This window comes from Budorcas taxicolor, chromosome 12, assembly GCF_023091745.1.
Source record: "Budorcas taxicolor isolate Tak-1 chromosome 12, Takin1.1, whole genome shotgun sequence".
Classification (NCBI taxonomy): Eukaryota; Metazoa; Chordata; class Mammalia; order Artiodactyla; family Bovidae; genus Budorcas; species Budorcas taxicolor.
In genome coordinates, this window is record NC_068921.1 from 2266356 (window position 1) to 2289195 (window position 22840).

Below are 22840 nucleotides of genomic sequence, written 5' to 3' on the forward strand. Positions count from 1 at the left end.
TGAGAAAAGCTGAGGCTCTGGGAATTCCCACAGGCAGTGTAGCTCGACCAATCAGAAAAAATCCCCATAGCCCCCTGCCCATGCCAGACCTGAGCCAATCCGGATAGGGATGCGAGGTTTAAAAGTCCCGTGCGTGCGTACGGTTTAACCAATCAGCTATGCTGTTACAGAAACAAAGAACCATCTGTATAAAAGTATACGTGATTCAGAGCTCGGGGCCTTTGTCTGATTCCTCTGTGCTGAATGAAACATGGGTCCTGGCTCGAGCTGGTAATAAACCCCTTTATGCTTTTGCATTGCTGTGGACGTCTTATTCTCTCAGTTTGGGGGACTCGGACTCTGGGCATAACAGTTTTATTTAGAAATTAAAGGAAAATACAGCCTCGAGGCATGAGGGCATGCCGACCCAAAAGACACAAAAAGAAGAGAGAGAGAGAGCATGCGAGACAGAGAGCCCCGGCCCTTTGGCTCCTCTTTTTATACGTTTTTTCTTCTCCCCCTGAGGCTGCCCTACATAAACTGGGCCAGCCAGGAGGGCTGTTTGTTCTACCTGAGGTCCTCATTCTGGTCCTCAGACCTTCCTCTGTTCTATTTTCACGGACTTTTCCCTTCCTTGTCTTTTAGCCCCAGCCATTCTGAACTCCTTTTTCCTATTCTAACTACCTAACACTTTCACTCACATGATAAAGAATCCTGTTACCAATTTAAGTGAATGTTTAGTCAATATAGATTTATTGACCTTTATTTGTTGACCATAAGGCAAATAACAGAAGCAAGAAGTTTTTGCAGTCTGTAGAAGATCTGGAGATGTGAAGGGTTCCATGAGGAAATTTTCTGCTATAGTTTCAGTTGACATAATTACATGTGAAATGGTGACCAATATTTGGGACCACACAAAGATCTATCCCAAGGGCCTACATCCAGGAAAGAGAATCAGTGAAAAAAGAAAATTATAGTCACAACTACAAGTAAAAACATTCAGCTTGACAGTTTTTCTTCTAGGCATTGAAAAGAAAACCACAGACCAAAATGGCATCACTCGGGAGCCCGGGACACCAAACCTAGATTTAATGACTGATCTAATTGTAGTTTCAATCTCTCTCAGAAATGTAATCTTAACCGACCAGGCTGAAATTTTCTGGTCAAGAACCGCTAAGGTAATCAGTCATGTGGATCCTCTCCATCCCCTGGAGGAAGAAGAGGCAATCTGCGTGATAAAACACTTGCCATTACCTTTTCCTGGCCTAAAAACAATCCTTTCTTTTCTTTCACTGAAAGCACCCTTGGGGTCACCCTTCTTCCTTTAAAAATCTTCCATTTTTACGACTTCTTAGATTGCCCTTCCAGTTGTTCACTGGGATGCTGCTGGATTCAGGAATTGTTAAACAAGTCAATTAGATTTCTAAATTAACTGAGTTTAATTTTGCTTTATTAACCAAAATATAGCTTAAAATTAAGCCAAAACTCAGTGAAAAGTACACTTGAGTTCTGAACTTTAATTTTTCAAAACACCTACAATATATATTACAGAATATAACTGCTAAGCTTTATTGTTTTGATTCATTCAGTCATTGTTGTTCAGTCACTAAGCCATGTCCAACTCATTGCAACCTCATGGACTGTAGCACACAAGGCTTTCCTGTCCTTCACCATCTCCTGGAGTTTGCTCAAACTCATATCCATTGAGTCGCTGATGCCATTCAACCATCTTAGCCTCTGTTGCCCCCTTTTCTCCTGCCTTCAATGTTTCCCAGCATCGGGGTCTTTTTTCAATGAGTTGGCTCTTCGCATCAGATGGCCATACATTCAATCATTGTTTATTGAGAGTTTCTATGTGTCATGCACTGAGCCAGGTACCAGAAATACAGCAGAGAAAAAGATCTAAAGAGTATCTGCAATCAAGGAGATTACATTCCAATAGAAAGGCAGATACTGAATAATTATGCAATTCATTTTTTAGTTATAATTGTGACAACTGCTACAAATGAGAAACAAAAAAACTATGACCACACACAGGGTGGACAAACTTTGCCTTTCATATGTGTCCTCTCTTTGTTACCACTGCTGTTCCCGCAGAATCATACCCCTGCCCCTCTTTTTAATAGAAACCTATTACTCTTATCTAGGTTTCAGGAGAGTTGGTGGAGATTTCTGACAAACGTGGTCCACTGGAGAATGGAATGGCAAACCACTTCAGTACTCTCACCTTGACAATCCCATGAACAGTATGAAAAGGCAAAAAGATAGGACACTGAAAGGTGCACTCCTCAGGTCAGTAGGTGCCCAATATGCTACTGGAAATCAGTGGAGAAATAACTCCAGAAAGAATAAAGAGATGGACCCAAAGCAAAAACAACACCTATTTGTGGATGTGAGTGGTGATGGAACTAAAGTCTGATGCTGTAAAGAGCAATATTGAATAGGAAACTGGAATGGGTCCATGAATCAAGGCAAATTGGAATTGGTCAAATAGGAAATGACGAGAGTGAACATTGACATTTTAGGAATCAGTGAATTAAAGTGGACCAGAATGGGTGAATTTAACTCAGATGACCATTATATCTACTACTGTGGGCAAGAATCCCTCAGCAGTACTCAGATGCAATCTCAAAAAGGACCGAATGATCTCTGTTCATTTCCAAGGCAAGCTATTCATTATCACAATAATTCTAGTCTATGCCCCGACCAGTAATACTGAAGAAGCTGAAGGTGAACGGTTCTATGAAGACCTTCTAGAACTAAAACCCCAAAAAGATGTCCTTTTCATTATAGGGGACTGGAATGCAAAAGTAGGAAGTCAAGAAACACCTTGAGTAACAGGCAAATTTGGCTTTGGAGTACAAAACAAAGCAGTAAAAGAGTTTTGTCAAAGGAATGCACTGGTCATAGCAAACACCCTCTTCCAATAAGAGAAGACTCTACACATGGACGTCACCAAATGGTCAATACCAAAATCAGGTTAATTATATTTGGCTATGCTTTTTCCCTGACACTGTTTCTACTGTTTCCCCATCTATTTCCCCTGAAGTGATGGGACCAGATGCCATGATCGTCAATTTCTGAATGTTGAGCTTTAAGCCAACTTTTTTGCTCTCCTCTTTCACTCTCATCAAGAGGCTCTTTAGCTCCTCTTCACTTTCTGCCGTAAGGGTGGTGTCATCTGCATATCTGAGGTTATTGATATTTCTCCCAGCAATCTTGATTCCAGCTTGTGTTTCTTCCAGTCCAGCGTTCTGAAACAGTAGAAAGTGTCAGACTTTATTTTCTTGGGCTCCAAAGTCACTGCAGATGGTGACTGCAGCCATGAAATTAAAAGACACTTACTCCTTGGAAGAAAAGTTATGACCAACCTTGATAGTATATTCAAAAGCAGAGGCATTACTTTGCCGACTAAGGTCCGTCTAGTCAAGGCTATGGTTTTTCCTGTGGTCATGTATGGATGTGAGAGTTGGACTGTGAAAAAGGCTGAGTGCCGAAGAATTGATGCTTTTGAACTGTGGTGTTGGAGAAGACTCTTGAGAGTCCCTTGGACTGCAAGGAGATCCAACCAATCCATTCTGAAGGAGATCAACCCTGGGATTTCTTTGGAAGGAATGATGCTAAAGCTGAAACTCCAGTACTTTGGCCACCTCATGCGAAGAGTTGACTCATCGGAAAGACTCTGATGCTGGTATGGATTGGGGGCAGGAGGAGAAGGGGACAACAGAGGATGAGATGGCTGGATGGCATCACAGACTTGATGGACGTGAGTCTGAGTGAACTCCAGGACATGGTGATGGACAGGGAGGCCTGGCGTGCTGCAATTCATGGGGTCACAAAGAGTCAGACACAACTGAGCGACTGAACTGATGGTTTTTCCAGTAGTCATGTATGGATGTGAGAGTTGGACTGTGAAGAAGGCTGAGCGCCGAAGAATTGATGCTTTTGAACTGTGGTGTTGGAGGACTCTTGAGAGTCCCCTGGACTGCAAGGAGATCCAACCAGTGCATTCTGAAGGAAATCAACCCTGGGATTTCTTTGGAAGGAATGATGCTAAAGCTGAAACTCCAGTATTTTGGCCACCTCATGCGAAGAGCTGACTCATTGGAAAAGACTTTGATGCTGGGAGGGATTGGGGGCAGGAGGAGAAGGGGATGACAGAGGATGAGATGGCAGGATGGCATCATGGACTCGATGGATGTGAATGTGAGTGAACTCTGGGAGTTGGTGATGGACAGGGAGGCCTGGCATGCTGCTATTCTTGGGGTCCCAAAGAGTCGGACATGACTGAGCAACTGAAATGAACTGAACTGAACTGAAAGATGAATAAGCTCTATTGAGTCAGCGAAAACAAGACTGGGAGCTGACTGTGGCCCAGGTCATGAACACCTTATTGCCGAATTCAGACTTAAATTGAACAAAGTAGGGAAAACAGCTAGACCATTCAGGTATGACCTAAATCAAATCCCTTACAATCATACAGTGGAAGTGGCAAATAGATTCAAGGGATCAGATCTGATAGAATGTCTGGTGAACCATGGTTGGAAGCTCATGACATTGTACAGGAGTCACGGATCAAGAGCATCTCCAAGAAAACAGAAATGCAAAAAAGCAAAATGCTTGTCTGAGGAGGCCTTACAAATAGCTGAGAAAAGAAAAGTGAAAGGTAAAGGAGAAAAGTAAAGATATACCCATTTGAATGCAGAGTTCCAAAGAATAGCAAGGAGCGATAAGAAAGCTTTCCTTGGTGATCAGTGAAAAAAATAGAGGAAAACAATAGAATGGGAAGGAGATCTCTTCAAGAAAAGATACCAAGGGAACATTTCATGCAAAGATGGGCTCAATAAAGGACAGAAACAGTACAGACCTAACAGAAGCAGAAGATATTAAGAAGAGGTGGAAAGAATACACAGAAGAACTATACAAAAAAGGATCTTCATGACCCAGATAATCATGATGGTCACTCACCTAGAGCCAGACATCCTGGAATGTGAAGTCAAGTGGGCCTTAGGAAGCATCACTATGAACAAAGCTAGTGGAGGTGATGGAATTCCAGTTGAGCTATTTCAAATGCTAAAAGATGATGCTGTGAAAGTGTTGCACTCAATATGACAGCAAATTTGGAAAACTCAGCAGTGGCCGCGGGACTGGAAATGGTCAGTTTCATTCCAATCCTGAAGAAAGGCAATGCCAAAGAATGTTCAAACTACCACACAATTGCACTCATCTCGCACGCTGGTAAACTAATGCTCAAAATTCTCCAAGCCAGGCTTCAATAGTACCTGAATCATGAACTTTCAGCTATTCAAGCTGAATTTAGAAAAGGCAGAGAAACCAGAGATCAAATCGCCAACATCTGTTGGGTCATCGAAAAAGCAAGAGAGTTCCCAAAAAAACATCTACTTCTGCTTTATTGACTATGCCAAAGCCTTTGAGTGAAAGTGAAAGTCGCTCAGTCATGTCCAACTCTTTACAACTCCATGGACTGTACAGTCCATGGAATTTTCCAGGCCAGAATACTGGAGTGGGTAGCCTTTCCCTTTTCCAGGGGATCTTCCCAACCAAGTGATCAACCCAGGGATCAAACCCAGGTCTCCCGCATTGCAGGTGGGTTATTTACCAGTTGAGCCACAAGGGAAGCCCAAGAATACTGGAGTGAGTAGCCTATCCCTTCTCCAGCCGGTCTTCCTGACCCAGGAATTGAACCAGGGTCTCCTGCATTGTAGGCAGATTCTTTACCAACTGAGCAATGAGGGATCACAACAAACTGTGGAAAATTCTTAAAGAGATGGGAATACCACATCATCACTCCTGCCTCCTGAGAAAACTGTACGCTGGGCAAGAAGCAATAGTTAAAACTGGACATGGAACAGCAGACTGGTTCCAAATTGGGAAAGGTGTACGTCACAGCTGTATATTATCACCCTGCTTATTTAACTGATATGTGGAGTACATTATGCAAAATGCTGGGCTGGATGAAACACAAGCTGGAACCAAGATTACTGGGAGGTTATCAATAACCTCAGATATGCAAATGACACCACCCTTATGGCAGAAAGTGAAGAAGAATTAAAGAGCCTCTTGATGAAAGTGAAAGAGGAGAGTGAAAAACTTGACTTAAAACAACATTCAGAACACTAAGATCATGGCATCTGGTCTCATCACTTCATGACAAATAGATGGGGGAAAAATGGAAACAGTGGCAGACTTTATTTTCTTGGGCTCCAAAATCACTCTTGCCACAAAATTAAAAGATGCTTGCTCCGTGGAAGAAAAGTTATGAGCAACCTGGACAGTTTAGTAAAAAGCAGAGACATTACTTTGCTGACAAATGTGCATATAATCAAAGCTATGTTTTATCCAGTAGTCATGTATCGATGTGAGTTGGACCATAAAGAAAGCTGAACGCTGAAGAATTGATGGGTTTAAACTGTGGTGTTGGAGAAGACTCTTGAGAGTCCCTTGGACTACAAGGAGATCCAAGCAGTCCATCCTAAAGGAAATGAGTCCTGAATATTCATTGGAAGGACTGATGCTGAAGCTGAAGCTCCAATACTTTGCAAAGAACTGACTCATTGGAAAAGACCCTGATGCTGGGAAAGATTGAAGGTGGGAGGAGAAGGGGATGACAGAGGGTAAGATGGTTGCATCGCATCCTCAACTTGATGGACATGAATTTGAGTAAGCTCTGAGAGTTGGTGATTAACAGGGAAACCTGGCATTCTGCAGTCCATGGGGTCACAAAGAGTCAGACACAACTGATCAACTGAACTGAACTGAACTGAGGTTTCAGGAGGCAGTTGCAAATGAGAGAAACAAGAACTGGTTAAAACCAATTAGGCCTGAGATGGTGGCAGATTTCACTTCCAGTCCACCTTGTGCCTCATTTAAAAACCATTGTAATACATTAGCTAAGTGAGAAACTCACCAGTGCCATGACAATTGACAATTGCCCTGACAACAACCAGAAAAGCCTAGGTAAGGACTGATAAGGAGTTTTTCATCAGTTCCAGGTCTAAACCACATTCTTGTTCTGAGATGATTCATGAATACTCCTTCTGCTTTTTCCAATTCTCTTCCTTTCACTTCAACCCTCCTATATATTTGATGTCACCACCCAAATAGGTTGATAAGTTGATTCGCAAACTAGATTCCCGATTCTCCATTCTTTGGCTACTGAATAAACCTTATGCTGTTCCAGTCTCAGTTTTGTTACTGGTTATGTAAATCTGACCAGAAAAAGAATCTCCCTGGCAGAGATAAGGATCTTGGCCTGGATAGCACCCCAGCAGAGGTCTAACTGACCAATTTGATAACATTCCGTCTCTGCTCTGCCCTGGGAGGCTGACCTCTTTGGATTCCTTGCTCTCTGGCTTTCCTTTTGTTCAAGAGGATATGGGCAAGCAGAAAGGGATCAAGGTCAGGGTAACTGCCTCCCAAACCCCCTCCCAGGCTGACCCTGGCAGGCAGCAGTTGCACAGCTCTCTTCGGTTTCTGGGAATCCCTTCTTTCCCTTGTCACCTAGGCCTAGCCATTGTCACAGCTCCCTCATGACCGTCTGACATTGCTCACCATCCAGGAATCCTGCGGTGCACTTGTTGAATCATTTTGTTTAGCTCATCAGTTTTCTGATTCGTGTGCCACCTATTTCCTGTTAGGCTCCCTATGAACTTGGTAACCAAATTTAGACAAAAGTAGAGAGGACAGAACTCACATTTAAGCGGCAGGTTGAAGGCTGTTGCTTTCCTGGGTGGTCCTTCTTACACCTCCTCTGTTTCCATATAACCTCCACATGTCCAGAGAAGAGTATCAGCGTAGTCGTCGATTGTTTTTTGCTTTATCCTTTCGCTTACATTGCCCTCTCCCAGCCCCAGTAGGAAACGCTTTCCCTTTCTGTTTTAACTGGCATTAGGTCTTCCTGTGCTCTGGGATCAGTCCCCTCTTCCTCCTCCTCCATCGTCCATCTTTCCGGTCCTGTCAATATCCCTAAAACATGTGCCCTCCAGGTGACCCATACTGTGATGTGTGGGCCTCCTCTCTCACTGCTCCTTTGTATTCAGCCACACTAGATCTTTCACTGTTCAATGCCTTTGTTCAGTTTTTCTTCTGGATCACCCTAACCTCATCTGTCCTTTCTGTTGAAATTCCCTCCAGTTTAAATGCCACCACTCCACAAAGCCTTCCTAAAGGTCTCAGCAGGAAGTATGTTCCCTTCCATTATTTTTTGTCCCCAAAAAGCCTTTTCTTTATTTTTACTTTCTTTGTTCTTCTCATATGATTTATAGTTTTGATATTTGTGAAAGTGTTTGACTTCTCTCCATCAGCTCTGGAAAGCAGGGACTCGTTTGTCTATGAAAAATCTATAACACGCCATCTAATACAACACCTACTATTTAGTAGGAGATGCTGAATTTTCATATCCATTGATACATATTTTATTTTCTGTTGTAGGAAATCATTTTGGAATTACTCCCTTACACAACATAATAAGTGAAAATGTTTGTGTGCTCTCTTTGTATGTGACCCCTGGCCTGATTACTTTCATATTGTGCTTTTTATTGCAATGTAATTAAATTGTACAGTTAAACCAATTATAACTAGGAGACATAGAGCTCAGACTATTTCTTCCAGTTACAACTTGGAGGGCCAGGCTTTATCTGCCATTTCCAGTCTTTCAATATTCACGTATCAGTCATGCCGAAGTATTTATCATCTCAGAAAAAAATCAAACAAAAATGTTATAAAGTCCTCTAGATACCATATAACTGCATAGAGCTGGAGAAATAGGAATGAAGCATAGACAGATTAATCGGGGTGGAAATAAAAATATGGTTCCCTTAGCTTCATGCTCCATGCTTCAAATTGAGATTTCTAAAAGTTCTCCTCTAGGAGGCCTTTGCTATGTCTATTGTTTGGTTTGCTAAGGTTGGAAGATGAGGAATTTGGGAATTTTAACTCCAAAAAAACTTTTTGATTCTGTGTATTCTGTGAAATTGAATTGATTTTAAATGGTCGTTTGTATACTTTACATATTTTAAATAAAGTAATAATATTAGCTATTACTTATTAATCATCCAATAATCCTTTTAACCTTACAACCAGATCCAATGCAGATATTATTGTCCCCATTTCGTATATGAGGAAACAGAGATTCAAGATGTTCACAGCCCTCTTCCAGGGCACAGTTTTCAGGTGACAGCTCTTCCTTATCCAGTGCTCACATTCTTAGATGCTACTGCACACCTCCTCCTGGCAATATCACTGAGGAGATGCCCATTTGCTTCACAATCCTCTATGTGCAAATGTTCTACAATATTTTGAAACTTGTATGGTCTCAGAAAGCCTCTTCCTTAGGGAATAGAGCTGCGCAGATTGCTGGGGAAGAGATGGCCTGGCGGAAACATGGTGGGAAAATGGACCACTCTTATTCAAAGTCCTGCTAGGGCTTCCTCTGCCTTCTAAACCAGTAAACTCTCCTGGGAAGGAGAGTCTCTGTAAAAACAAAGAAGGACTTTCTGCCCTGCACACATAGGTAAGCATGCTCTGAGAGCATGTATTATCTTCTATTTTATAAATCTGAGAAAGTTTGTTTTAAAGTGGTTGGGTGGTAGATTTTTTACATTGCTTCCTATGCATATTTAAAGACAATTTTTTCTCCAGTTCTTACCAAAAGTTGTTTAAACATCAAAAGCCTGAAAAACATAAAGTCGAAAGAAAAATGTTTTTATTGAATTGAAGCTATATATTTTTTAAATCAAGAAAGCAATCATCTAAGGGGCTTTTCCTATTCTCAGTTCAGTTCAGTTTAGTTCAGTCCCTCAGTCGTGTCCAATTCTTTGCAACCCCATGGACTGTAGCTCACCAGGCCTCCCTGTCCATCACCAACTCCCAGAGTTTACTCAAACTCATGTCCATTGAGTCAGTGATGCCATCCAACCATCTCATCCTCTTTCATCCCTTTGTCCCCCTGCCCTCAATCTTTCCTAGCATCAGGGTCTTTTCAAGTCAGTCAGATCTTCCCATCAGGTGGCCACAGTATTGGAGTTTCAGCTTCAACATCAGTCCTTCCAATGAATATTTAGAACTGATCTTCTTTAGGATGGACTGGTTGGATCTCCTTGCTGCCCAAGGGACTGTCAAGAGTCTTCTACAACACCACAGTTCAAAAGCATCAGTTCTTTGACCCTCAGCTTTCTTTACAGTCCAACTCTCACATCCATACACGACTATTGGAAAAACCATAGCCTTGACTAGATGGATCTTTGTTGGCAAAGTAATGTCTATGCTTTTTAATATAACTTTTCTTCCAAGGAGTAAATGTCTTTTAATTTCATGGCTATAGTCACCATCTGAAGTGATTTTGGAGCCCCAAAAATGAAGTCTGTCACTGTTTCATCTAAGGGGCTTTTCTTATTTCCTACCTCACATATAACAAGACACCTTAACAGTAACATGAGAGACAGTATTCAGAAAGCAATTCCAAGCACATTAAAAGAGCTGCTTTGGAAAAATGAGTCGAGTGAATTTTTTCCCTCTAAAGGCTACAAAAAAGAAACACCCTTCTCACAGGGCAATAGGTTGAAAGAGGGATAAGGGGGGACACAATATCGCATCTAAAATCTTGCCAGCAAGAATGTTTATTATTGCAGGAAGCAGAAGGTGAGCCTAGCTTATAAATGAGACCCTGCAGACAAGGGAGATGTATCTTGCTGAAGTATTACTGTACAGAATGAACCTTTAAAGCTTGGACTCCAAAAGCATAAACCATTGTCAAATAAATCTAACTGATGTATTCATTTTTAATAAAAGAAAATGCGACATAGCATGGCCACAGTAATATGTAATTTCACCCTTGCATTTCCATTCTCAAGGGTTATTTAATTTTCCTTAAAACATTACAGAAAATACAAGGAGTTAGATGAAAATAAATATTCTCACCTGGAATGATATTAATTTCATCAGCATTTTCCCTGCCGGTAAGAAACAATAGTAGAATACACAAATATGAAGACCCCATCTATGGTTTATCTATACATTAATTTACAATACCAAATTAACATATAAATAGTTAAGAGAAGAAATGGCTAAATTTTTTCTTTTAAAATTATTTTAGGGTCTTTCATTTGGATATTTAAATTCTCTATAAAGAAAGCAAGTACCAGAGGAAAGACATAAATAGTAATTGTGAAAAATAAAAAGAACTGAACCAGCATACAAGTATTCTATTAAAAAATGGTTCTCATATGAATAATCCAAGGGGTAAATTGCAACCTTGAAGCAAATGACTGACAAAGCTGTTTTCAAAAAATATTTTCTTAATGTGACATTGAGTTTTTTATCTGTTTTTTTCTCTCTTCTTCTTCCTTTTCTCTATTTTCCTTCTTGCATTCCTCTCTTTCTATTTTAAAGTAGGATTTAAATTAATTGTATTAAAAACATATAAAGGAAGTAAATAAAATAGAAATGTTACCTGAAACTAAAGAATTCACTATGACATGCTATGAAGATTGTAGAATCTTCTTGTGTTACAGTGTAGCTGAGTGAGTTTTATGGTGATTCAGGTAGATGCTAAGCATTTTATTTTAAAATGAGATAGAGTTGATGTACAACAGTATGTATCAGGTAATGCAGTGATTCACAATTTTTAAATTTATAGTTATTATAAAATATTGGCTATATTCTCTGCTTTGTACGAAATATCCTCTTAGTTTATTTTATGCATAGCAGTTTCTAGTTATTCTTCTAACACTATGTTGTCACTCCCCTCTCCCCTCTCCCTGCTGGTAACCACTAATTTTTTTATTTATATCTGTGAGTCTGTTTGTTTTTTGTTATTTCACTAGTTTGTTATATTTTTTTAGGTTCCACATATAGATTATATCATACACTATTTGTCTTTCTCTCTCTAGTACATTTAGCACAATACCCTCCAACGCCAGCTATGCTGTTGCAACTGACAAAATTTCATTCTTTTTGTGGCTGAGTAGTATTCCATTGTGTGTGTGTGTGTGTGTGTATCTGTCTGAATATCACATCTTTATTCATTCATCTGTTAGTAGTTACTTAGGTTGCTGCAGTCCATGGGGTCAAAAACAGTCTGACATGACTGAAACTGAACAACAAGGTTGTTTGCATGTCTTGGCTATTGTAAGTAATGCTGCTATGAACATTGGGAAGCATATATCTTTTTGAATGTTTTCATTTTTTTCAGACATATACCCAGGAGTGGAATGATAGCTCTATTTTTAGCTTTTGGAGAACCAGCCATACTGTTTCCACAGTGGCTACAATAATTTACATTCCTGCCAATAGTTTACGAGGGTTCCCTTTTCTTTATACCCTTGCCAACATTTATTTTTTGTGTCTTGTTTTATGATAGCCATTCTGACAGGTGTGAAGTGGTATGTCATTGTGGTTTTAATTTACATTTAGTATTCTTTTTTAATGACCAGAGTCATCAGTAACTTTCTTTTCACTAGTGCCCAACATACCAGGGAAAACTTTATTATATAATCATATTTAATGTAAGGATGTCTTTCTAGAAGTTTGTTTTACTCAAAGGAACAAATATAGTTAATTAAATAATGAATTGATTCCAAAAATCTGGATGCGATTCACAAATACTGACTTTCAGGGTTATAGTGTCTAAAAGTTAAATTTTATGTTGAATAGAATCTTAAAAGTTTAAAGAAGAAAACAGTTTGGCAGTTTCTCAAAAAGTTAAACATAGAATTGCCATATCACGTAGGATTCCACTCCTCAGAGTATATTCAAAAGAATTGAAAACAAATACTCCAGCAAATACATGTATCTGCATCTTCATATTAGTACTAGTCCTAATAGCTAGAAGGTGGAAAGAGCTTCCATCCATCAGTGGAATGAATGGATAAACAAATTGTGGTATATAAACACAGTGGTATATTACCCAGACATAAAAAGGAGTGAGGTATTGTTACATGCCATGGCATGGATGAACCTTAAAAGCATTATGCAAAAAAAAAAAAAAAGAAGAAGAAGCTAGACACAAAAGGTCACATATTGTCTGATTCCATGTATGTGAAATATCCGGAAGAGGTAAATCCATAAAGACACATGCAGACTGGGTGGTTGCCAAGGGCTGGGATTGGGTGAGCAGTTGCTTAACTGTGTACAATGTGATAAAAATGTTTTGGAACTAGAGAGAGGTGGTGGTTTCACAGTATTGTGTGTGTTCTAAATATCACTGAAATGTTCACTTTAAATAATATTATGGTGTATGAATTTCATCTCTAAAAATTGAAAGAAGGAAAGTCTTCCAGAAAAATGTTAAATAATGAAAACTCAAAGCCACTGAAATTTAAATTATAGCTCAGAAAAATATGGACAGGAGGCACTGGACAGTCAGAATCGAAGTAAATGAACATGTAAAAGGTCAGGAAACAGAGAAGAAAAGTAAGTCCAATAGCAAGTATATTATCAACAAAAAGCTTCCATACAAAGACATAGTCAAAGACAAGCAAACCCTCTCTAAAGAAAATTTAGGAGAAGCTTTTTTTCAATGAGTGAAATATAAATAGCAGATATGTTCTTAAATTTTATATTATTTAATCAATTATGCAGTAAAGTCCTAATTCATTTTTGTGGTAGATAATAGATAACTCATTTATAGTTTATTAAATTGCATACTTATTATCAAATGTATAGTGTAACTCAAGAAGTTGAAATAACTCCCTCAGTATCTTCTGTTAAGCATAGTTGATTCATAATGTTGTGTTAGTTTCTGGTGTACAGCAAAGTGATTTAGATTGATAGGCAGATAGATATTATAAGAATATATAATATATATATATTCTTTTTCAGATTCTTTTCCATTGTAGGTTATTACAAAATATTAAACATAGTTCCTTGTGCTCTGTAGTAGGTCCTTATTGTTTATTTTATATGCAGCAGTATGTATCTGTTAATCCAAAACTTCTAACTTAGTCCTCTGCCATTTTGTCTCCCTCCATCTTATTTCATTAAAGTTTTGCTCATATGGCTCATTTTCAGAGAGTAATGCAAAGGAAATTTTCAGTCTGTCTTTGGTCTGTGGTCAAAAAAACAAAAATCTGAGCAAGGTTTAAATGTTTGTAGCACCAAAACAAAGAACTGTATCAGAATAAAAGACGTAGAGCAATTCTTAAATACGAAAGGAGGACTAAAAAAGTCCACATATTGGGTCTGAGTTATAGAGATGGTATGATACTGTTATTTCAAATAATTTTAATGATTAGGGTAAGTTAATCTGAAAAAAGGAGAAAAGCAATTTGAAAAACTATAGAGACCATGTTGAGTACAATAGAAAAGGATAAGAGAGCAAATGGGAAAAGGAAATGGAAGTATTCTGGAAGCAATTACTAGCTATCCCAAGGTTCTGTGAATGATCTAACAGTAGGTGCCGAGAGTGGAAAGGGACCACGGTGAGTGAATAGGCCCTGAGGGAAGTAATCAGAGATAAGGATAACAGGAATATCAGAGGTACACGATAAAGCACAGAGAGAGAAGATGACAAAGTTTACAGCCTGAACTTTAAAACACTGCACAATCAGAAAGGAAGCAAAAGCTGAGAACTGAATAAAGGGTCTGCTCGCAAGTATTATGAAAATGTAAGATGATGGAATACAAGCTCACTGGAGGAGGCCAGATGGGCACGTGAGAAGCCAGAATGAGGTACTAAAAGCAGGAGCATTATCAAAAGCATAAGTGAATTTTTAGGCTTCATGTTCAAATATGCAGACAGCAAAGGTGAACAGGTGTTGTGGTTCAGAATATTCTCAGAAGAAACAATTTCAGAAAACCAGTCTCGTTTTAACTGAAAAATAGAAAATTAGTCCCTGCAATCAGGAATATATTGTGGCTGGCCGGAGTTTCTGTTTTACAAGTTCCACGGAGATGCAGTTGTGAACTGTTAGAAACTAAAACAGAAGAACTTAGAGCCTTTCCCAAGCACCGACCCTGTATTTGGGAAAATGTGAACAAATAGCACAAAGTAAACGATGGGAAGAAAATAGCCAATTAAATTTCCATTAGAGATCATTTATTATCGCATACCACATTTATTAACTAATGTGTCAACTGAGGAGCATATTTAACTATTTGAATTATACCAAAAACAGTTCTACCTCCTCACAATCCCTTCAAAAGTATTTATTTACATTTTTGTGCAAATGTTGGTGTCAAGCCAAGTGTTTTGTCTATAATTACTGTTTTAAACATCAGATGATATGGTCTTACATACAACCTTGTTTCTTTTCAGTTGTGTTCCTAAGTCTCGGTTTTCCTGTCTGTGGAGAGGAGCAGATGATATTTGCATAAATGAATGTCGATTGTCACTGAAATGATGGTATGATATAATGTCAAGATGCAACCTGCAACTTGTTTAATCACTATTAATCTTGCTGTCACCAGTATTATTTGCCATAAATGGTCATGTTACCAGTATGCCTCAGTCAAATAACATGGAAAGGGGAAAAAGAGGTTATAGCCGAATATATAAGCCTATTTGATGTTGACATAACATAATACAAAAAAAAAAAAAAGCTCAAGCTCACTTTTTTCTTACAGAATTTTTAAGTTAAATGTTATATTTTTATTTAATAACCATACTTTTTTTTTTTAACCAGTCTTTATTTTTCAGGAAAGTTTTAGGCTTACAGAAAAATGGAGAAGATCCTACAGAGAGTTCCCACATGCCCTGCACTCAGTTTCCCCCTGGGGCTAACATCTTGCATTACAACGGTATGTTTCTTTTAGCTGAAGTCCTTGCTTTATTAAGATTTCTTTAGTAATGTCCTTTTCCGGTTCCACGATCCCATTCAGGACACATTACATTTAGTCATCATGTCTCCTTAGGCTCCTCTTGACTGTGACAGTTTCTCAGGCATTCCTTGTTTTTGATGACCCTGGCAGGTTTCAAGAGTGTTTTGCAGGATGCCCTTTTATTGGAATTTTCCTGGTGTTTCTCTCATAATTAGACTGGACTAATGGGTTGTTTTTTTTTTCAAATACCAAGGATCATTTTTGTTTGTTTGTTTTTTGTTTTAAGAAAACTTATTTATTTTTAGAGAATATATCTAACACCCCACATCTTTTTTTTAATATTTTATTTATTTATTTATTTATTTTTACTTTATTTTACTTTACAATACTGTATTGCTTTTGCCATACATTGACATGAATCCACCACGGGTGTACATGCGTTCCAAACACGACCCCCCCTCCCACCTCCCTCCCCATAACATCACTCTGGGTCATCACCGTGCACCAGCCCCAAGCATGCTGTATCCTGCGTCGGACATAGACTGGCGATTCAATTCTTACATGATAGTATACATGGTACAATGCCATTCTCCCAAATCATCCCACCCTCTCCCTCTCCCTCAGAGTCCAAAAGTCCGTTATACACATCTGTGTCTTTTTTGCTGTCTTGCATACAGGGTCGTCATTGCCATCTTACTTAATTCCATATATATGTGTTAGTATACTGTATTGGTGTTTTTCTTTCTGGCTTACTTCACTCTGTATAATCGGCTCCAGTTTCATCCATCTCATCAGAATTGATTCAAATGTATTCTTTTTAACGGCTGAGTAATACTCCATTGTGTATATGTATCACAGCTTTCTTATCCATTCATCTGCTGATGGACATCTAGGTTGCTTCCATGTCCTGGCTATTATAAACAGTGCTGCGATGAACATTGGGGTACATGTGTCTCTTTCAATTCTGGTTTCCTCAGTGTGTATGCCCAGCAGTGGGATTGCTGGGTCATAAGGCAGTTCTATTTGCAATTTTTTAAGGAATCTCCACACTGTTCTCCATAGTGGCTGTACTAGTTTGCATTCCCACCAACAGTGTAGGAGGGTTCCCTTTTCTCCACACCCTCTCCAGCATTTATTGCTTGCAGACTTTTGGATCACAGACATTCTGACTGGTATGAAGTGGTACCTCACTGTGGTCTTGATTTGCATTTCTCTAATAATGAGCGATGTCGAGCATCTTTTCATGTGTTTGTTAGCCATCCATATGTCTTCTTTGGAGAAATGTCTATTTAGTTCTTTGGCCCATTTTTTGATTGGGTCGTTTATTTTTCTGGAATTGAGCTGCATAAGTTGCTTGTATATTTTTGAGATTAGTTGTTTGTCAGTTGCTTCATTTGCTATTATTTTCTCCCATTCAGAAGGCTGTCTTTTCACCTTGCTTATATTTTCCTTTGTTGTGCAGAAGCTTTTAATTTTAATTAGATCCCATTTGTTTATTTTTGCCTTTATTTCCAGTATTCTGGGAAATAACCATACTTTTAATGTAAAAGAGGAAAGTTGTACATTAAATAATGCTTCAAAGAGAAATTAGTCCAATGTAATTACCATAAATTATCAAAATACTAACATATAAGAGTATATGGCCCCTATTACAAAAACCAGGTGTTTGAATAAGATAAAACTGCCTCCTGAATTGTAAGAGGATTGGACTTGAGTTGTGCTTTTCATATATAGAAAAGATTGTTTCTAATTGCTTTCTCCATAGGTAGAAATGCACCAAATTTGTGCATTTTATTAAAATGTTTCAAAAAGTCATCAATGTGATTGTGAACATTTTGTATGCATTTCAGCCACTCTGGATATAAATTTGGCTCTGACTAAGAAAGAGAATTTAAATATCAATCTAGTATAGAATAATAGATGGGGAAATGCTAACCAAAATAGGTGGGAAAAATTTTCTTCCAGAACCTTGAGTTTAGCAGTTTTCTGCATAGCTTTTGAATCCCAGGAAGGGCATGTAAAGATGGAACAAGGTCCTGAAAGAGGCAGTAAGTGACTGGCTCAAGAGGCAGGTGGTGGGCCTGGCCTTTAAAAAGGACAAGGAGACACAGTAGCCCCCGAGACAGGCTGAAAGGACCTGAGTGCAGGTGTGAATGCAAATAGTTTATAGACAGAAGGTCAGGGTTTAAGAAAGGTCATGCTCAATGGCCTCAATTTTCTTGATTAATTGGGAGGCAAGATTGTCTTTTGAGAGCAGAGCAGGCAGGGGCAAGTGGGGAAGGCTAAAACCAAAAGCAAAACCAAAGGAAGCATCAGTCTTTGTTGCAGATCCAGAGTTAAGATTAACCCCAAGAAATGTTAAACTTTTGTTGCAAATATGCAAAAGATTACAATCTCAACTAATTCTTTTACATAGCCATCAGATTATCCTTTAACTATCTATGCAGCTTTTGCATACTGTGTCTCAGATATATTTCTCACTAAACTGCTAGAGATGTACATAGTTTGTATCTGGTTCTGGTTGAAAAACCAATGTATTCATCTCCAGTTCTGCCAGGTTATCCACTCTTGCAAAAGTTGTTCACCTCAGATTGATAGGAGAGGTCATTCTCAGGGCCTCATATATGCATGAAGCTGTCTCCCAGCAATCACATCATTATCAAACCTTGGTTCCTACTGAATCTCTTAGTCTCTGAAGATAATATTCTGGGGAAAATGCCTGCAATTTCTACTCTAATTGCTATAGTGCTCCAAAGGAAGCTCCGTTTGAAGGTGAAGTCAATTGCTCTCCTTTTTCAGTCTGCCAGGAAACAACTGAAAGATCTCATCCCTTCCATTTTTATTTTAAAAAAAAAAGTCAGATAAAGAGAAGCTTTAATTATCCTGCCTACAAAATTTCCTGTTTATTTAGCAATTCAGTTGGTGCAGCTGGTAAAGAATTAACCTGCCAATGCAAGAAGTGTGGGTTCAATTCCTGGGTCAGGAAGATCCCCTGGAATAGGAAATGGCAGCCTACTCCCATTTTCTTGCCTGAAAAATTCCATGGACAGAGGAACATGGCAGGTTACAGTCCATGGGGTTGCTAACAGTTGGACATGACTGAGCAAAGCACAGCAACAATTGTCACACCAGTTATAACAAGCATCATTTCACCCCTCAAACATTGACAAAGTTCCTTTCTTTGACCAAATTCTAATCAGGCACCTCCAAGCTCTATTTCAACTAGGTTTCGACTTTTAGACTTCTCTGTTCATCTCTGCCGTGTCCAGTTTTAGCAAGAATTCTCCTTAGTCCAAGTTTAGACAAAATCCCTCACTATCCGTGTCTGATCAGAATCAGTATCTAATCTCATCCTCCGCCACCTCTAGGGTGATGTCTGATCACCCTGAGGTTCCTTCAGCAAGAATCCTGCTAGGTTGGTTTAGCCAAGATTCTTCTTTTCTTCTGAGGTTTTCTGGTAGCAGTTTTCCACCCAGTGACTCCACCCTGTTCCTTGACTCTAAATTCCCATTCTTTGTTGTTGTATTTGGAGCTGAGGCAATTTCTCTCCGCCCGCCCCCACAAGACCCCAGCTCAGAGCTCCTTGTATCTGTCACAGTAGTCCCCCTAAATCAAGTCTGACAGCATTCTTTAGTGTCATCAATGTTTTTCTTCAACATCAGCACTTAAATGTGAATTTAGAAAGTTGACCCAAGTGACTTCCCTGTTGGTCTAGTGGCTAAGGCTCCAGATTTCTAATGCAGGGGGCATGGGGTTTGGGAACTAAGAACTCACATGCTGAGTGACATGGCCAAAGAACAAAACCAAGTGACCCAAGCCTCAGTCCTAACATAAATTGGTCAAACCACAGTGAAGAGGGACCCATGATACTGTGATACCGGGTGAAATAATTGTCTTACTTTAGGACAAGTCATTGGAAGGACTGATGCTGAGGCAGAAACTCCAATATTTGTCCACCTGATGTGAAGAACTGACTCACTGGAAAAGACCCTGATGCTGGGAAAGATTGAAGGCAGGAGGAGAAGGGGACAACAGAGGATGAGATGGTTGGATGACATCATTGACTCAATGGACATGAGTTTAGGTAAACTCCAGGAGTTGGTGATGGACAGGAAAGCCTGGCCTGCTGCAGTCCATGGGGTCATAAAGAGTTGGACACAAATGAACTGAACTGAAATAAGGACAAGTCCTTTAGGTGTATGGATCCAAGATATTTCTATTTTCTATTACTTCTGTTGTTTTATGCCAAAGCAAAAACAACGCCCAGTTGTGAATGTGACTGGTGATTGAAATCAAGACTGATGCTGTACAAACAATAATGGATAGGAACCTGGAATGTCAGGTCCATGAATCAAGGCAAATTGGAAGTGGTCAAATAGGACATGGCAAGAGTGAACATCGACATTTTAGGAATCAGTGAACTAAAGTGGACCTGAAGGGTGAATTTAACTCAGATGACCATTATATCTACTACTGTGGGCAGGAATCCCTTAGAAGAAATGGAGGAGCCATCATGGTCAACAAAAGATTCTGAAATGCAGTACTCGGATGCAATCTAAAACACAACCGAATAACCTCTGCTCATTTCTGAGGCAAACCATTCATTATCACAGTAATCCAAGTCTATGCCCAAACTAGTAATACTGAAGAAACTGAACCTGAACGGTTCTATGAAGACCCTTGAGAACTAAAACCCAAAAAAGATGTCCATTTCATTACAGAGGCCTGGAATGCAAAAGTAGGAAGTCAAGAGATACCTGGAGTAAAAGGCAAATTTGACCTTGGAATACAAAACAAAGCACATAAAAGGCTAACAGAATTTTCCCAAGAGATAGCACTGGTCATAGCAAACACCCTCTTCCAACAACACAAGAGAAGACTCTACACATGGACATCACTAGATGGTCAATACCAAAATCAGATTGGTTATATTCTTTGCAGCCAAAGATGGAGAAGCTCTAACAGCCAGCAAAAAGAAGGCTGGGAGCTGACTGTGGCTCAGATCATAAACTCCTTATTGCAAAATTCAGACTTAAATTGAAGAAAGTAGGGAAAACCACTAGGCCATTCAGGTATGACCTAAATCAAATCCCTTATGATTATACAGTGAAACTGACAAATAGATTCAAGCGATTAGAGCTGACAGAGTGCATGAAGAACTATGGATGGAGGTTCATGACTGTACAAGAGGCAGTGATCAAGAGCATCCCCAAGAAAAAGAAATGCAAAAAAGGCAAAATGGTTGTCTGAGGAGGCCTTACAAATAGCTGAGAAAAGAAAAGAAGTGAAAGGCAAAGGAGAAACAAAAGACAAATTGAATACAGAGTTCAAAAGAATTGCAAAGAGATATAAGAAAGCCTTCCTCAGTGCTCAGTGGGAAAAAATAGAGGAAAAAGATAGAATGGGAAAGGCTAGAGATCTTTTCAAGAAAATTAGAGATACCAAGGGAACATTTCATTCAAAGATGTGCTCAATAAAGGAAAGAAATAGTATGGACCTAACAGAATCGGAAAATATTGACAAGAAGTGGCAAGAATACACAGAACTGCACAAAAAAGATCTTCATGACCCAGATAATCACGATGGTGTGATCACTCACCTAGAGCCAGACATCTTGTAATGTGAACTCAAGTGGGCCTTAGGAAGAATCACTATAAACAAAACTAGTGGAGGTGATGGAATTCCAGTTGAGCTATTTCCAGTTCTAAAAGATGATGCTGTGAAAGTGCTGCACTCAATATGCCAGCAAATTAGGAAAACACAGCAGTGGCCACAAGACTAGAAAAAGTCAGTTTTCATTCCAATCCCAAAAAAAGGCAATGCCAAAAAATGTTCATACTGCTGCACAATTGCGCTCATCTCGCACACCACCAAAGTAATGCTCAAAATTCTCCAAGCCAGACCTCAACAGTATGTGAACCATGAACTTCCAGATGTACAAGTTGGATTTTAAAAGGCAAAGGAACCAGAGGCCAAATTGCCAACATCTGCTGGATAATTGAAATAGAAAGAGAGTTCCAGAAAAATATCTATTTCTGCTTTATTGATTATGCCAAAGCCTTTGACTGTGTGGATCACAGGAAATTGTAGTAAATTCTTAAAGAGATGGGAGTACCAGATCACCTGACCTGCCTCTTGAGAAATCTGTATGCTGGTCAAGAAGCAACATTTAGAACTGAACATGGAACAACAGACTGGTTCCAAATTGGGAAAGGAGTAGGTCAAGGCTGTATATTGTCACCCTGCTTATTTAACTTAAATGCAGAGTACATCATGCCAAATGCAAGGCTGGATGAAGCACAAGCTGGAATCAAGATTGCTGGGAGGAATGTTGATAATCTCAGATATGCAAATGACACCACCCTTATGGCAGAAAGTGAAGAAGAACTAAAGAGCCTCTTGATGAAAGTGAAAAAGGAGAGTGAAGACATTGGGTTAAAACTCAACATTCAGAACACTAAGATCATGGCATCCGATCCCATCACTTCATAACAAATAGGTGGGTAAGCATTGGAAACAGTGGCTGACTTTATTTTGGGGAGCTTCAAAATCACTGAGATGGTGACTACAGTCATGAAATTAAAAGATACTTGCTCCCTGGAAGAAAAGCTATGACCAACCTAGACAGCATATTAAAAAAGCAGAGACATTACTTTCCCAACAAAGGTCTGTCTAGTCAAAGTTATGGTTTTTCCAGTAGTCACTCGTGGATATAAGTGTTGGACTATAAAGAAAGCTGAGGGGCAAAGAATTGATGCTTTTGAACTACAGTGTAAGCGAAGACTCTTGAGAGTCCGTTGGACTACAAGAAGATCCAACCAGTGAATCCTAAAGGAAATCAGTCTTGAATATTCATTGGAAAGACTGATGCTGAAACTGAAACTCCAATTCTCTGGCCACTTGATGCAAAGAACTGACTCACTGAAAAAGACCCTGATGCTGGGAATGATTGAAGGCAGGAGGAGAAGGGGATGACAGAGGATGAGATGACTCGATGGACATGAGTTTGAGTAGGCTTCGGGAATTGGTGATGGAATGGGAAGCCTGACATGATGCAGTCCATGGGGTCACAAAGAGTTGGACA

At 39.3% G+C, this 22840-nt stretch overlaps 1 pseudogene; it reads left to right on the top strand.

Moving 5' to 3' along the window:
* Window positions 1-22840, top strand: part of LOC128057871 (ubiquitin carboxyl-terminal hydrolase 10-like) — a 180166-nt pseudogene that overhangs the window by 91106 nt on the left and 66220 nt on the right.